This window comes from Parasteatoda tepidariorum, chromosome 6, assembly GCF_043381705.1.
Source record: "Parasteatoda tepidariorum isolate YZ-2023 chromosome 6, CAS_Ptep_4.0, whole genome shotgun sequence".
NCBI classification, from domain to species: Eukaryota; Metazoa; Arthropoda; class Arachnida; order Araneae; family Theridiidae; genus Parasteatoda; species Parasteatoda tepidariorum.
In genome coordinates this window covers 76,467,475-76,485,199 of record NC_092209.1, presented here as the reverse complement: position 1 = coordinate 76,485,199, position 17,725 = coordinate 76,467,475, and the positions used below count along the sequence as shown (strand labels likewise).

General features: G+C 27.4%; 2 protein-coding genes across 2 annotated transcripts in view; one reads left to right on the top strand and one right to left on the bottom strand.

Moving 5' to 3' along the window:
- The window catches only part of LOC107444543 (uncharacterized), a 165,727-nt gene that overhangs the window by 4,503 nt on the left and 143,499 nt on the right, over positions 1-17,725 (top strand). The gene's annotated exons all lie outside the window — the stretch shown is intronic.
- Positions 1-17,725, bottom strand: part of LOC110283103 (protein trachealess) — a 211,654-nt gene that overhangs the window by 192,648 nt on the left and 1,281 nt on the right. The window lies entirely within an intron of this gene.

The following is a 17,725-nucleotide window of genomic DNA, read 5'->3' as shown; positions in this document are numbered from 1 at the left end:
TTGTGCTGCTTCTAGATATATTTATATTTCAAATAGTTTACTTGCATACAAAACTGAAAGTACTCCGTCATAAGATTTGTTCACGTTTAGCCAAAATAACGTGAAAACGTATAATTAATTTGATACAGTATAGGGTATACTATCAGATAAGACCATACTGCGATCAAGTCAAACTGTCGTGCACAGAATTACAAAATAAATATGGCTCACTATAACACCCTATTAAGATTTCAACAAATCTGCATGATAACATGGTTCAAGGTATCAATTTTATGGTGTGAGTTTCTCCTAAGGGTATGTTTAAATTAAAAAAAACGCATTTTTGAATGGTACGACATGATAAAATTTTTTTATAGAAATAAAAACCTAGTTTCGAAGTAATTATTTAGATTCATTTTAGATCCGTTCTAAAATAGCTACAGAAATTTTAAGCATAAACGGTTCTATACTGCCGCATACTGCCGTACCAATTATTAGTGACGAAGGCTGTCTTTTTTTTGAGTAATAGCACATATATATCCCACGATACTCAAGTCCTGGTTAGAGAGTTAGAGAGGTGCGTAAGGAAGTATTACGGCACATAAAGGAACGTAGGGATGGATTTTTTCTCCATAGATATGTAAATAATTTTAATACTTCTGCTGCCTACTATACTGAACTCAAACTCATAGTTATGATGATTTGCATGATTTAATGACTACCGGCCAGACTTTAAATTACTACTACAATTCAACACACAAAAAACTATATCGTGGACATTGTTAAAACTAAAATCAAAGTACTTATTCTCAGCAACAGCTAAACGTTAAAAAATTTGGTTAATACATTGTTTAAAACTAATTAAGGTGTTAGGGTTGGAGGAGGAGTTGAAGAATTCGAATATTTAACTACAGTTATGCTGTGCATTCGGCTTGGTTACTATTAAAATTTATAAGTTGTGCAAAAAAATTTTGAAAGGTGACCAATCTGGTCGCCAAAGACGGTTTGTTTTAAAAATTTATCTAACTCTCAATAATCTCAATCATTATACAATGCAATGAAAAACATCTTTCGAATGTAATCATCCCGTTTAAACACACGCTATAAGCCATGGACCTTCTTAAATAGCGATTCTACAGAGAACGCATTAACTATTACGAAAGTCTTTAGATTGAAGATGGAAGCCATCGATAAGACGATAATCGCCAAACCAAAAAAAGGTGGATAATTCTGCAACAGGAGAACCTTGAAAAAGCATGGACCGTGTTCAAAGGCAATAGAGTAGCGTATGTAAAGTGTCGTATTAAACTTGGTAACGCAAGTACGATTTCCCGAAAGAAAAGGGTTTATCTGATGGTGTCCCAGTGGCGTAGTCTGGACGTTGGGGCGTGGCCTTGATGGTGCTGATTCGAAGCCGAATGATGCATCATCTTTTCAAAAAGTGAAGCATAGATATTCGAAGTGACTTGGAAGGTTGATCTAATGTTTGATGCGATAGATTGGATGCCTCATAAATAAAGTTTTGAGTTTAATTCATTTAACGATTGTCGGCAAGATCTGGAAATATCTTTAACCTGCTAATCAGTGTGAAGTTAGTTTTTTTTATTTGCGTTCGGTAATCCGTAATAAGATGATGGATTAGGATATTAGGTTCACTTGTTATTTAGACATCGTCATTTTTAATCTAGCTTCTTAACTGATATAATATTTAAATTCGTTGGTGATTGTTTTGTGGTATTTAAACTCCCTAAAAAAACTCATTATTTATTCAAAACTAAAACTTTTTAATCGAAACCGTTAAAAATATTACTGCATGTTTACAGCATAGAGTACAAGTAAGCGAGTTATAGTGTACTTCTTCTTTGCAAATTCAGTGTGCACATCTGGCGTCTTTTCGTTATATAATATAAATATTTTTTTTTAATTAGACACTTGTAATGTTAATAGAGAGCTAACATAGTTCTCTATTGACATTAATGCTAAACTACTTTTCCTATATAGTTTACTGTAAAAGTTGAATAAGACTACAAACTAGATTTTTCAGTAGTATTTCCTTCAAAATTAGAACTTTTATACCAGTTCTCATTAAACTTTTTGCGAAAAGCTCAATTATGATTTTTGGTTCTAATTTAGACTTATATATACTTGAATTTATGCATTTATAAACTTGTGTTAAATCTAAGTGTGTATTTATTTTTTTTGAAACAATATAATTTAAGCAAAATCTTTAAGAAATTGGAGATACAGAAACTATTAGACGATGGCCGTTTCGTTATTGCTATCTAGATTACACTGAGGAAAAAATTTTTTTGTTGCATTTTTAGAAATCCTTGATCATGTCTAATTCGGATGTGGAGATTTCAAATATGAAATTTGTTTTGCTCCAAAGACTACAGATTTATTTTAATGGCAATTTTAGTCTATATTTAGTCGAAATGTGCAACGCGCACGTGCTACGGATTTCGTTACTGGGTTCACCATTTTCGTTATTCAGTAATACTAAAATTCATAATTACAGTAGGATAGGAAGCTCATAAGAGTCATTAAAGTTTTCTTTTACGATACAACAAGAAGTAAAAATCATTAATTTGGAATGCATTTATACACTAATTTTAAAATAAAATCAATTTGTTAATCGAACATATGCGCAGAATTATATGACAAATTCAAAGTAGGCCTAACGAAGCGGAATCGGACAGAAATTATGCATCATAAAATCATTCAAATCACAATAAAATCATACGTTATAAAATCATAAAATCATCAGTTCTAGATTGCAAACAAACTACTGACGATATCGAAAGAGCGCCAACATTGGTGTTTATTGGAAGTGAAAATTAATCTCGTAAGGTCAGAAACCGCTAGAGTTTGGAGTAAGCTTAATAAATTTTAAGTGTTTAGAATTAAATTACACGCTTCAAACTGATTGAATATCGACCTAAAGTAAGGTGTTGCTTGTCGCAATTTTCTGGGTTCATCATCATAATCGGAAAGATATTACACCACATTTGTTACAGAGTATTGTACACCACATTTGTAACAGGGGACACCGTACTATATTATATCAGAGTTTAGAACATGATGAACCATAATATAGTACCTTAATATGATGCTAATTAGAACCCTATTATCATATTTTTTAAACTTAATTACACGATATTATGGTACAATGTTAAGAAATATGGTCAAATTTAACATGTTTTTATTGTTGCATCGAATTTCATATTATGGATCAATTTATTATGTTACTTTTGGCAAATCAAATCAGGTAAAAAATTTTAAAATCACTTGGCATTAATACTAGTACACAGTTAAACATCTTGAAACGTTATGAGCCATAATATCATTCAAATCTGCTGCAACTTTATTATGGTAGTAATTTGAAAATTTTTAAAATACTTCTTAAGTTAGATTGCACGATGATTAGATTGCAGTAGATTCTGCCTGAATGGAAACATGGTGCAATTTTTCATCTAATTAGGCATTACAGCAAATTTTCACAGTATTATGGTTCAATTTAAAGCATTATTTGACTCTATTCAAATTGCCTATGCAACTTTTGTAATCATCTGATCACTTTTAAATAGGAAGAAATTTCTAAGCGTTACCACTCACAGTAATATTCAAACTTGCTTCAATCTTAATATGGAGCTATGTTATAAACCATATTATTAGCTATGGGCATTCTTCTTAAACTTTTCACATGATATTATGGTTCAATTTAATGAAAACATTTGACAGATTTAGTTTCTTTTTAAGTTGCATCATGCTTAAATGTACTATGGTTCAATGTACCGATATTATGTTAAATAAATAGACCCAAGAATTTGAAGCGGTAAGATATTATTTAATTAAAAACTTCATTTGCTCAAAAATATACAAATTGGAAATAATAGTTGACAAGATTCAAGCGCGCAAAAACAGGTGCTCATTTTCAAGGCTTGCCGAACGTGAAGGAGAGGAAACAAAAGTTATTTGAAATATAAAACGTAAAGTTGACAATGAAAAATGGAAAAATAGAGGTCAGAAACAAAACGCGAGAAACCACCGTAGCCGAGAGAGAAGAAAGATAAAAACGGAACAAGAAACACCACAGTGGCCGAGAGGAGCAAATCAAGGTAAAGTGCACTTCCACGTGCAGTAGAACTAAAGTAGTTAGCAAGATAGTTAGCATATGAATAAAACAAGATACCTGGGTATCAAGATGAGCTGATGCGACTGGACGGAAAAATATAATAATTTTGGCACTGTCGAAATAGATTTTATGCCCAAGATTCCAATTGTCAAATTTTTATTCCATTTTGCATATTTTTAAATTTCCAATTTGTATATTTTAGAAGCGAATGATGTTTCTAATTAATTAATACCGACCGATATTTCAACTTTGAACCGAAAAAGGTAAAAAAGTCATATATCAATTAAAAAAATGCATATATCGATTAATAAAATACATATATCAATAAAAAAATACATATATCGATAAAAAATACATATATCGATTAAAAAATACGTATATCGATTTAAAAAATACATATATCGATTAAAAAAATACATACATCAAGATTTTAAAGGATTTAAATCAAAATTGTTTTTTGATTACGATTTTTGTTTTTCGAATAATCTATTATAACTTATTTTTTCGTGGTCCAAATGCGTCCCGAAAATCTCTGAAATATGGTTTCAAACATAGAACTTAGTAGCATTTGAACGAAGTCCCTTCCCGCTAAGAAACATTTTTTATCATATTCCATGAATGAAAAATCGCCAAGATGACATCTTTCGGATTAAAGCCAATCAGTCTCATTCATTTTCATCCTTCTAAGCTTCTTGGCAACAGGAACAACTGAAACAAAGCTATAAAAAAAATAGAATTTTCAGTTACGTTCCATCGTTAATCATTGTTTGAAATCTCAAGCTACCACAGCCGGACCTCTGCTAAGTTTGGCAGGTGCAATTATTATTTCCTCTTTCTGCCAATGCCAAAACTCTTCCAACTCCAAAACTCAGTTGGCGAAGTTTTAGGTGTTTGGGCCCCTTCTGTCGTAATCAGCTTCCACGCGACGCACATAGTTAATCATTTTCGGACCATGAATGTAGCATTACCATGAAATCTATTTAAAAAAAAGACTTGAACATTGGTAGCCTTCAGATATGGAATCAGGAATTGAGGAATCATAACCTCAGAGCAGATTCATTTGGTAATTGAAATATGATCAAGTGTTATTGATTTGGTTTGACCCATTCATAGCAAATGATTGCAAAAATTCCCTTATTATTTTCTTTCTCCTTAGTGCGTACTCTAAAATAAAATAAAAAATTTAAAAAGTTATAATAGGAAGAAAACTATTAAGCGGAATATTGAAATGTGATTATTATTATTGTTGTTATTACAAACAAGGATAGAAAAAAATTATTCTACAGAAGTATACTCGGAATAATGAATTGTGCTTCTATAAGCAGTTTGTCATTATTTTAAAAATGGATGATAATTTGCTTTGATAATTTATTCATTATTTCTTCTTTTTGATTGTGCCAACTTTAAAATCCATCTGCAATATAGAGGTTTAGGCTCCGTTTTGCCGAAATCCATTTCCGTGAGTGATTAATCACATGATTAATCATTATTGGACCATGAATGTACTAATAACATGAAACCCATTTAAAACAACTTAAACATTTGTTACATTCAAGTTCGGAATTAAATCAGGCTAACCGTGGGAGGTTTTTCGTGGTTCGCAAAGGAGGGTTCCATCAAAAAACAGCTCAATCAAAAAATCCTCCGCGAAGGCTACTTTGCTCCAACGCTTGATTTAGAAGTTCCCTTGTCTTCTGTGTTGGGCTCAAAATTACAAGGCAGCGGAGTTGAGCACTGAAAGTCGTAAACTCATGATGAGGTCAGCTGTTCGACGCCGGTTATAAAATAAAATATAGAAAAAAGTATGGAATTAAGAATTTAGGAATTGAGTAGATTAATTTGGTAATAGAATTATGATTTAGCGTCGTTGATTCGGTTTGAGCCATTAATTGCAAAGAATTGCAAATTACAAGTAGTCATGCAAATTAAAAGTACAGTAAGATTAATAATCTAAATTGTGAGAGTTTGTATAAATATGTTGTTTTTATTTTAGTTTGAAACTGTGTACACATTTTTATATAGTCAAGTAATTTTATTACAAGTCCAAAACTTATTATTAATTATCTATTAACTTTTTACTCTTAAATCTAATTACACAATAAGTTAGGCATCGAAAATAGCTTATTCAACTATTCGTAACCACCAACCACAGTATTATTTATTGAATCTTATCCAAATTGAAGTCGAAAACGCAAGTAAAAAAGAATTCTGGTAAAACTACAGTACTTGTATGGTAATGACATTGCTGGTAAAATAAAAACCATAATTCTAGTAATAAAATCAAAAAATACCGTGTTTAAACCATTGATTTGGTAATTTTTGCGCTTGAATTTGTAGTTTTTATTACCACACATATAGAATATAATGAACAATAGCTTATCAATGCAATTCAAATTTAAAAATTATTATAAAATGTTTTTAAGAAAAGCTGTTAACAAAAGACTTGTGGAAAAATTTAATTTTGTTTTTAATGAAGACACTTAACAAAATTAATATATTTTCAAAGCATCATTTCAGATTTATTATTGCAGTTTTAGTATCAGAACGTTTTAACGCATTTCAGTTTTTTTAAAAATTTACCTGCATGAATATTTTTAAGTATGATTTTAAAGAAATAATCATCATGTAATAGACTTAAATAAAAATGAATTTCATAAAAGGTAATTAAATTTTTTTAACGTTAAAAAGTTTTTATTTTTAAGAACTTTCTGAATTTGTTTTCTTTTTCATTTAGCAAAACAAAAAGGAATTATTAATAAATTTTTTAATTGCAAATTTTGTGTTATAGAGGATAGGAAAAAAATTAAAAATATTAAAATTTCATTTTGTACCTATTCAATTATTAGTAGTTCTCTGACAACAGGAGCTTTAGCAGATTTATTAAAATTTGTTTATGAAAAAACGCAAAAATCTCCCAGATGAACTTTTGAAATAAGCTTCATATTAATTAATATATATATCTATATAGTTTTATTATTCATCGCAAAATTTCTGAATAACGTTTCAATAATTTTTGCACATTAATTCATGCCTTGACCTCCAGGAAAGAAAATCATTTATGGTATAAGACCTCCATTTGAAGTAATAAATTCCAAAAAATGAAACAAAATGATTTATTTTATAGCTTACAGTTCATATTTTTAGAATATAATTTTATCATTAAACTTAAATATCACAGTATGGAACATATATATTATGAATATTTTTATGTAATTTGACCCACCATAAATTTTGACCCATACACCAGTTCCCAAGCACCCAAAGTTTGTGAAGGCTATTTAAAAAACGTTGACCCAAAATCAATAACTGAGATAATTATTGCGTCTAGCGAAGATCAATAGCCTTTTTATAAAATATAAATGTGCCCTCTCCCACACTTCTGATACATCTTCCGGGTAGAAAGATTTTGAACTATCGCGTATTTTTATGACGATATAAATATTGAGAATTCGTTTTAAACATTTTTGATTCGTAAATGATTCTTATTTATACATACATCATTGTAAATATTTTAAAAAAAAAGTTAAGTTCAATAAGTTTCATGAGTTAAATTACTTAATAGTAACAGATGATATGATTTATGTTCTTAATAGTTAGATGCTTTTACCTTATTTTAAATAATCGTCAGTTAAGACTCGATTAATGATAGTAAATCTTTATGGCAATATAAATACATTTACGCATCCTTTTTAAAATGTTACATATTTTTAAAATGTTACATAATTTAATGATTTAACTAAGTTAATGATATCAGATGTTATGTTTCATGCTCTAAATTATTCTATTTGTTTTAATCACTCTATTTGTTTCATTTAATTAATATAAATCAATAAATGATAATAAACGTTAATGACAATGTAGCTAATATGCATTCGTTTTATTATAGAATTGTATGGGTGCATATTTATGCTTTACTGTTGATAATTTTATTATGTCTAGTTTAGAATGTTTGTGAGTTTATGAGTTAAGTTGCATGCTTTAAATTATTTGACGGTTTTTTGTTTTTACCTAATTTTATACCATTCTAAATTCATTTAATGCTTATGACTCAATTAAATATAATTTACTTTTGTAACAATAATACTTATTCGTTTTTAAAGTTGTATTTTTTTGTATATAATTTCGTTTAAACTTATAAACTTATAATATAAACTTATAAGTAATACGTATTCACTTTAAATGTTGTAGTTTTCATATAAGTACACTGTAAAATATTTTGGTGTAAAGCTGCCATATTTTTAGTGTTGAAAAAAACTAAAATGTTTTGAAGTGTATGTAGTTACATTTTTATACACTTTTTCACTGTTGTATTGTTATTTATTCATTTATTTATTTTTCGTTTGCTTCATTACAAAATTATTTCGTTTAGAAACTAGGCAATTTTTTTAGTTATATTTTCACACTAATTCTTTCAAGCAACTGCTTCTTTGTCAATTATATATAATTTTTGACCCTATAACTTTCGTCTATGTATAACTACTGTTCTTTACTTGAAAACGTATTTAATTTTCTCCATCACCATAAATGGTAAAAACTATACGCCGAAACTTTTTTTACTGTGTATAGTAAATGATAGTTCATTTTTACAACACTTTGAATAATTTGTATTCATTTTAGAAGTTGTGGATTCTTTTTTGATGCGTGTTTATCCACTTATATATTTCTTCAAACAGTTTTAAAATTCTTTGAAAATAAGCTTCATAAGTTAAGTAAGTTAGTTATACCAGGTACTATGTTTCATATTCTAAATAATTTTATGTTTTTGAATTATTTTAAGTAATTGTTGATTCATTCAATATATACATGGCTCAATTAATGTTAATACAAATAAAAGCTAAATTAAATCTTAATATGCTTACTATTCCTTTTTTTCAAACTACATTTATAAAGATAAGCTATAACAATTCAACCTCCATTTCACGAACTTTGGCAACAGGAATTTTTCGGTAAAATGTAAAAATCTGAATTACTTACGCGTTTGCTGTGTTAATAGAAAAAAAAACTCTTTTAGCCGAATAAATTTCTCGATGACACTTGATTTCACCGAATATAATTAATAAAAAACACACGTTCTCCTAACTTAAAATGCGTTTATGTAAATTCCAATTCTTAAAAACTTTTCTTGCACAATTTAGTGAATCATTTCTTGAAACCTTAATAAGAAAGAGATTACCAAGTTTAAAAAATAAATGCCTGAATTCACCAATCCTAAAGAAGTAGACATGCAATATAAGTGCATTGATAAGAAGATTTGCTCATAAGAATAGAAAATAATTTATTAATTTAATGAATCTAAAATAAACTGATATCTATTAGTTATTAGTATTAGTTACATCTAAGTAGTTATTGTGGACAATAATACTTCACTATATGGTGATTAAAAAGAATAAGAAATATTAAAAGAGACTCATGAATCTTGAAATATATCAAAGATGGCGAAGCAATAAAATTAATTGTTGGGTATTATTCTAAATAATTTATTATTGTTTATTATATATTATTAAATATTTATTATGTTCTTAAATATTTATAATTTTTTTTAATAGTACATGCATGTTTCAATACTTTTTAAGTGTCAGAGCAATTATTATTTTGACGCAATCGTTGAAAAATATCCAAATAAAAAGCATCAAATTTTTTGCTATCCCTAATTTTGAGACGCCGTGGCTAAGGGGATGGTACGTACGTTTGCACCGACCACAGTGCTGACGGGAAATATTCTCAGTGTGAGACAGATCATGGGTTAGAATTTCCTTGCCGTCGGGCTAACCGTTGGAGATTTTCATGGTTTCTCCATGTAAAACAAATGCGGCCTAGTTCCATCAAAAGGTCCTCTGCGTAGGCTAGTTTATCCCAATACTTTATGAAGGAGTTTTCTTGTCTTCTTGGTAGTGTTAAAAATTACACGGCCGTGGAGTTGAACGTTGATAGTCGTAAGCTCAGAATTGAGTCGGCTGCTCAACGTCGGTTTCAAAATATTATAAATATATATGTATCCGAAGTTTTTTGATATCTCGAAATTTTTAGTGTCCCTCTTCGAGTTCGTACTATCAAGGTGTGACTGTATTTTTATCTTCATTAATTACGATTGCGAAAAAGGAAAACACCTGAGAAGTTACGCAGATAGATCTCACAGATAGATCTAGCACTTCTTCCTTTGTGAATGACATTGATAGATTGTTTTCTCTGTCAGTGATAAAGATTATAGAATGTTCGAATAATTTATTTGATCGGTAGAAAAAAAACTCATTTAAATCTTGTCTATAAATGGAGAATAAGATATACTGAAATCATCAATCAAATACATAAAAAGCATCTAACTTTTTATGAACTGTTAAATAATATTTATAGAAATATATTATAATTGCGATTAAAGTACTTATTACCACCCAAGCTTTTAAGCATTTGTGTTAGCATTTTCCCAAATTATACACCAATTTCTTATTGAATATCGGGAAAAACTGATTTGATGTGCAGAAAAGCTATGATATAAAATTTTGGGTCAGACAAACGTACACTATTTTTTTATTTTTTATTTTATGTCATAGCCGTCGTTGAACAACCAATATTTTTTTGTATAGTTTTGATTTTACGACTACCAATGTTCAATTGCATAGACTTGTAATTTTGAACGCAATTTAGAAAGCATGGAAACTCCTTGATGTACCCTACCAGAGGAAACTTTGGTAAGTATTGGGAGAAATTTGCCTTCTTGGATAACTTTTTGATGTAACTGACCCACATTTGCGTTACATAGAGAGGAAAACCACGAAAACCTTCCATGGTTGACGGCAAGTCAACTCTAGCCCATGATCCGTATACCACAAAGTATATTTCATGGCAGCACTGTGATCGGTGCAAACTGTGTGAGGGGTACATATTAACCAGTCATCGCTGGGATTCGAACCCGAGTTACCTCATTGGACAGCGAGTGCTCTATCCTCTGAGCCATCATGGCTCACTCATACACTATTAGAGCTTTTTGAATGTGTTAAATCATAATATCGTTCAATTTTTTTCATGTCCCCTTTTATTATCCTATTCCCTATTATAACGCAAATAATTAGAAGTTTGTACTATTGATTATCTTGAATTAATACTTTTTTAAGGTAGAATTACACCCTATTTAAAAGCTTTAGCTAGTTTTTAATGATATTATGGTTCAATCGACCAATAAATTATTTCCATTGGTATATTTTCCCCTACATATAAACCAAGCACTATATCTCTTAATATATTATTTATTTGCAAAGAAATTCTTATTATCGTTCTATAAATGCACATTCCTTTACAAATTCGCAAAATAAAATGTCCATAGTATTTTTCTAATTTTCACTACGGCACAATACAATATTTTATATGATATTTTGAATTCAATTGTTACTCGTGTTTTTAATTTACTCCTTTTCGTGAGATTTCAACTTTTTTCTGCTAATTCATTTAATTTTGAGAAGTTCTTATACAATTTTCTACACGAATTTAATAAAACTATCTTTATTGTATCTGTAACTAAATTTTTACTCTGTTACCATGTTAATAGTAACTATATTTATTTAATTTTAATTCAGTATTTCATTACATATTAAGTTAATTAAAAGAAATATAGGCAGATATTAATGTTTTTATGCCTGAAATTCTAATTATTATTATGCCTAAAATTAATTCTAATTATTCTAATTTTATTATTGAATAGTTATTAAATAGTGTAATAATAATAATAATTAATAATTAGTAATCATTTTTTAACTGTTACTGTAAGCTGTTCTCTGTAACCTTTTGCCACTCTGTTACCAAACATTTACTAACCTTTCTTTCTCTATATAATTTTTAAAAAGTGATTTGCAGTGTAAAATTGAGAAGAGTTATTCACTGTTTAAGGCAACTTATTTTTTATTTAAACACTTTTCAACATAGGTAACATAAAAAAATATTAGCTAATGTATATTACATTTTAAATTTTATGCTATAATTAAAAAAGTGTATTGCTGTTTCAAGTTTCATGTACAAAAAAACATTCCAATCGCAAATAAAATTTGTAATAATAATTCAAATATTGAAATTTTTAAGAAGAATTTCTCAAAATGTATCGCTATTTTAAAAATGGGCCATACATACAAAGCGTGTATCACAGGAAAAATTTAAAACAAAAAAATTTAATTACTTATTTAATTACTCAAATTTTAAAGTACTATTAAGTTTCTTAAACAAAACAATTTAAATTTAAAATTGTAAAATAAAATGATAACCTCGTTCAAAATACAAAATAAATCCATCCTGTGTAATAAAATTTTAAATGATTATCATACTAATTTTAAGGTCCTCAAAATATTATTCAATAAAAGAAATAAATTCCCTTCAAAGATGCAATTCAATAAAGGAAATAAATTCCTAATTAATTTCTAATAAACAGTAAAGTAAAACAGTTATTACTAACTTTTAAATATATTTTTGAATATTATGAATGCATCCAATATTAATAAAATGCCATAAATCGATACTATGAGTAATAATTTCAAATCATAATGTGTACAAAAATTAAAACGTTTAAAAAACATTTTTGAAAAATTTAAACTACGAGTATTTTGAAAATTACATAAGAGCGCGTATGTCGATAAATTATAGATAATTTCTTTTAAAGAGAAACGATAAAAGTGAAGTAAAACTATAAAAATACAGATTTTAGTGAACTCCAAACTTTATATCTTCATCAATTTAATCCAACAAAAGAATAAATGACTTTCAAAGATTTCAAAATATTGTAATAAAAATAAATCAATTTTATCAAGACAAATGGAACACATTTAAAGCGAGGATAGATTTTTATTAAAGATGGAAATGAGATTACGAAGCAAGAAAGAGCTTTCTCATCTATTGACTAAGCTATAATCTGGGAAACAAAAATGCAAATGCAAATTGATCAAATCCTAATTAGGAAAAGGTAAAATAACTAAATAAATCATTTTTTATTTTTTAAATTTTCATTGTCATCAGATAAGTGAATTTACATTAAGAAATGACAGTAGTTTAAAATTCGAAGAAAACTTAGAAAAATAGCAATTTTTAGAACTTATTGCTTAAAAATATGCTTATCTACATCTGAAAGTGTTGTTTTTGAATAAAACAACTAATGGGCCTTGTCGTTCTGTTTTTCGACATTCAATTACTAAATAATATTCATATATAGCTTATTGATATTTGGAAAAAGAAAATTTTCTTAATTAGTTTAAATACATTTTCTTTTAAAAAGTAAATAAATTCAATTAGATTGCCCTTCCAAAATCTCACAGTTCATCTTAATATTTTCTTTAAAATTTTAGAGTAAATGCTTTTATGCATGAAATGAAAGTGCAAAACAAATATCCACAATTTCAGGTTTGCAATTAATTATGCAGGATGTTTCTTAATACCGCTCTAAATTTATATCCTTAGAATTCTACAAAAATTAAGTCAGTATTTGAGCTAAGAAGAAAAAAATAAATTGTCGTTTTCGCTTCATTCTCTCTTATATATTATTTTGCGCCCGTTCATCTGCATGCAGTATATATTTCATTTTTGACAAAGATTCTAAATACATTTAAGATCCGCAGTAAGTGAAACAGTTAGAATATTTGGACTTTAATATTGAGACTATATATTATAGACTATATATTGAAGACTATTATATATGGACTATATATTTAGACTAATGTATTTACTTAAAATAATTTAAAACAAAATTTAAAAGTGCTCATGCTAAATTTTGCCATCTTTAATAATTCAAAATTCGATTTTAAATGCTTACATAAATTAGAAAACTTATTTCTGAATCTCACAAAGGAAAAAATATTTTTATATTTAAATTTCTAATAATTTGAATAAAATTTATTTTAATAATTATTAGAAGAAATTAAATGATAAAAATATAAGTAACAGTGATGCTACCTGACAAATTGTGCATGACCATCTAAATTAACTGTTACTCGTATTATTTAGACACTTATCATTAACATGGTAATTAAATAATATAGGTTAAATAAATACTGAATACTATATGAATACTATATACTTTGTAAATACTATATGTTTGTCTATAATGACTGTAAAATGCATTTGAATTTTTCATAAAAACTTTTTTCAATTTGAAAACTTATATTTACACTAAAATGTGAGCTGTGATTATAAATATTTTTTGTCTTACATATTAGTAAAAATGCTTTCTTAATATTATACTTTCTTAATCTGAATGTGTTTTAGAATACGGTTTGATAAACGTGAACATTAACTGTCACCAAGCGCATTACTTTATCATAACACGAACTAGCGGGATCATGATACTTGGTAAAAATGGTACTTATTTAAGACTCTTAAGTGTGTTCTTTTATTATTACACATAAATATTAATAAAAGTAAATATATAAATAGCTTTTTTTATGTATATTACCAATATTAATCATGCAATGCCTTTCTTTAAGAGTTTACTGACGTAAATATCCTTACACAAAAAAAAGTTTTTTATTTACGTCATTAAATATCAATGCTTTTATTTAAAATGTTTTTGAGTGAGATAGTCTACAATTTCTTCTCTTGAATAATAATAATTATTTAAGTTTTTAATTGTGTAAAATTCATCGGTAAGAACTTTTGAAGAACCAGATTTTGTTTCCCCGTGGAAGAATATGTAATATGGATTTTGCTTAGTACAAGAAATAAAAAATATATTAAGAAGTTCCTATAGTTACTCATTGAAGAAGAAAAGTTAAACATAATTAATAGCAAAAAGACAAGAACAGTAAAGACTTAAGCATAGTTTAGAAATGTTGGAGGAAAAAATAAAAGAACGAACTATGAAAGGAATATTTAATACAAATGAATGAATGTTTACTGGAATCATAAAAATAAATGAATTTTAAAATGAAATAAGCGATAAGAACAAGAAGTTCATAGAAAAATTGGCAACGAAATTAAAATTTAAGAAATATTGAGGGGAAAAAAATCTATGATAAAAAGCAGCTTCATTAGCAGAAATGGATGGCGAAAAATTGAATATATATAAAAAAAAAGCTGAAAAAATATTTAAAAAGAAGTTAGTCCTCTGTTTTTCAATCCAGATTATTAATAATATCGATGAAAATTAATTCTTAATCGACTTAAAATTACTTATAAATAATTTAGAATAGGACTTAAAGAGAATGGAATGTCTTAAAGATCTTGTCTGACTTTATCTGATTCCGGAGGATTAGAAATAGCAAACTGAACACAGTTTTGTTTTTTAAAATGTATAAAAAATTTCTTAACAAGGAAGAAATGTTGCTCTTAAACATAATTAAAAAATATAAGATTAAAAAAAACTGGAAAAAATGAATGAACTATAGAAGGATTATTTAATATAAAAAAATAAATGCTAACTTGAACAGTAAAAATAAATAAACTTTAAAATAAAATGAACGATTAAAGCAAAGGGTTGATAAAAAAATTGACAAAAAAAATTAAAATTAAAAAAATAATAACATAGGAAAGAAATCAATGATAAAAAGCATGATTAGCAGCAATGGATGGTGAAAAATTGAATATATAAGCAGAAGGTGTGAAATATTTAAAAAGAAGTTAAGCCTCTGTTTTTAAATCCAGATAATTAGTAATATAGATGGAAATTAATACTTAAGTGACTTAAAATTACTTATAAATAATTTTGAGTATGACTTAAAGAGAGTGAAATATCTTGTCTGACTTTATCAGATTCCGGAGGATTAGAAACAACAATCTAAACACAATTTTGTTTCTTTAAAATGTATCAAAAATTTCTTAGTATTTTCAAGAGTTTTAAATAGCGTTTTTCATAACGTTTACATTATTTCATGTCAGTAATGTTGTTATCATTGTTTCATTTTCAACGAAACCACTATTACAAAATAGGCGTTAATTTGTGATGGACATTAAAAAAATATAACAGAAACGTTTGATTTTGCCTGTTACACTATCTGCTTATTATAGTTAACCTGGGAATTTTTTTTAGCTTAACGGACACTGTTAATTCTTTTCCCTACGCAGAGAAAAAAAAAATCTGTTAAAAAAACTGTACTGATTGGTATAGGAATTTTTGGTAATAAAAACCATAATCCTGTTTTATAAAGCCATAATATACGATTTTTAAGCAATTCATTTGGTAGTTTTTCTGTTCATTATGTAGTAACGGTTAACTGGACATTCTTGTTTCAAAAATAGTTCTTGTTACCCCTCATTTAGTAAAAAATACAAAACTGCAAAGTAAATTTAACCGAATAAATGATTTTTATGCCATGCTCTAAAGTATCACGAAAAAAATTTCCAAATGTTGCCGCATTGATCACCCATATTATAAAACAATATTGCATTACTAATTTTACCAAGCCGCTTTGGTAAAAATTACCACGATGTTTGATGTTCTGATGACGTAGAGCAAAAAACATGTTAAATTTATCATATTTTGGTAGTTCGTGACCATACTTCTTTCTTTAAAATAAATAGTAGTATTTTTAGCAGAGTGGACAATTTAAAAGGTAAGGAAAGAAAATAATTTTTATGGAACTAATTTAATCAAAATATATAAAGATTTGTGCAGTTAAAAGGGAAATATTTGTTATATTTCGAAATGTTTTAAAAACTTTTAAGGCCTCTTATTGTTCATCAAGCGAAAAAAAAAGCAAATAAATTTCCTAATAGGGCGAGTCATTATCCTCTCTTCATAAAATGATAAACTTATTCCATACACTCATGAAAAAAACCCGGGTGAATTAGTTTACTAACATTTAATACACTTATTTCTTAAACTAAAATATTATGGTTGATTTTTGTATCTATACATTTAAATATGCACTGCGAACCACATAAAATTTGCCCTCCAAAAAAGAATTAAAGGAAAATAGTTTCTTTAAATTGTATCAGCAGTTAACATGGAAAAATGTTCACAAAATCACGAGTGTCAACTCTTTTAATAGTGCTGCATTAAAAAAGGTTGTAATAATATGTGCCACATCATAAATTAAAAATTGAAATGAAAAATGTTGTTCGAAATGTTGTCCTTTCGGCTCAAGAAACAATTAAAGCTTTGACAGAATATACTTAAAACCATTCTTAAATGAACTGAATATTAAATATGATAGAATGTAAGAGTTCGTAATGTTATGTGAGTTTCAAAACGAATGTTTTGCGTCATTGTTGTATAATATTTTAGAAAATCGTTCCCAGTAAATATATATATATATATACAAATTAACATGAAAAACATGAATAAAATAAAAATAAAATACTAAATGGTAGAGAAACAAGAATGGTATAAGCAAATAGTCGTTGTCAAGACACATCTAATTGCCATAAATAATGCGATATTTCTGAATAAAGAATAATTATCCTAAGATAAAAATTATTCTTTATATGTGTCGATATCGCAAAAAACCTTATTTTGAAAAAAATCATGAAATAAAAGAAAAATGTAATAGGAAATCAAACTTACCGGCGTGAATTAAAACGCGGTTTAGGTTTAAAAGTACAATAATAAAACAGTTAACAAAAATCGCGAAGATGTAAAATATTGCTTATAGCTTGAATCGAATATAATAAAATTAAAAAAACATTTGATCGAAGAAGAAGAAAAAA